The following is a 1,272-nucleotide window of genomic DNA, read 5'->3' on the forward strand; positions in this document are numbered from 1 at the left end:
ACAGCGCCATGGAGGAAGCATATCTGATTATCTCAGAAGGGCTGCCTCCTTGGAGTAGGCTGCTACCGCCGATTAAACTGCACACACACACACACACACACACACGGCTAGTGCCAGAATGTGGAAGCAGGCATATGGTTGGAAACTGAGTGGGGGAAACACGCCAACTTCTGATGCAGCCCAGCTGCCTCTGCTCAGGTGGTCTGGGTCAGCTCTCTGTGAATAGGACCCTCTCAGCCCCAGTAAACAGCACTGACGGATACTTGCAGAAATACAACTGGACTGAATCCGGAAACCACTTCACCAGCAATACAGTACGAGGAGAAAAATTCAGGAAACGTGATCCCATGACAACGTTTGAGAAAGTAACGTGAGCCTGCACCAAAACCCTATGATAATTATAAACTGTTTGATTTTACAATTCTTTTGGAGCGCCTAAAACTATTAAAGGAGGAACTAGATCTAATTTCGATATTTTTTTCTGCTATATTGCTTTCAGCTAGATTTGCATCTTTTGTTGGAGACATCCTCTGAAAAGAATGTCATTAAAATACAGATAAGAGATGTGTAAAAGAAAATACATACTTGTATTGGGTAACCTCTATAGTTACAAATGCCCAGTGGGCCAAACAAGACCAAAAATCTAGTTTCCTACACTTGGGTGAAGTTGGCATGTTCGCACTGCACAAAGCTAGGGTGAAACTGATCCAGGGAGAAGTTAACGTATGCATTCTCATTACTACCTATTGTAAAGGCACATACATACTTTTCCTTATTACTCTGTGCATTCGAAGGCCTTCGAAGCATGCATTCACAACCCTTACTTTCCTTTAGTGTTGAGAACAATCTAGGGACAGTTCACTGTATATGATCAAGGGAGGGAAATATCTTCTAAGCCCTCGTGCAAAGTTCCCACCCTTGTAAGGTCACAGGCTGACATCTAGCCCCATATGACAGGAAAGATGTGGGCCAGTAGTCAGACTGCTTCTCAGGGGCGCTGCCTGCAGTCACTTCTGGGTAGAAAGATGGGCCCTTACAGGACTTTAATGAGCTTGCTGAAAATCGCACTGAACCCAAACACAGAATGACTTCACAATTAGAAGTTGGGATTGTCTAGTCTCTTACTTTTCTGTCACATTTTTGTACTGGGTGTTAATAGGTCCTTCAAACTCTTTCTAACTAACCCCTTAAATAGACTGCAATTAAAGAATTTCAATGATGCTATACCACATAGGATAAATCATATTTCAGATCTGTGAAAACTCATCTTTT

Source organism: Eschrichtius robustus, chromosome 1, assembly GCF_028021215.1.
Source record: "Eschrichtius robustus isolate mEscRob2 chromosome 1, mEscRob2.pri, whole genome shotgun sequence".
NCBI classification, from domain to species: Eukaryota; Metazoa; Chordata; class Mammalia; order Artiodactyla; family Eschrichtiidae; genus Eschrichtius; species Eschrichtius robustus.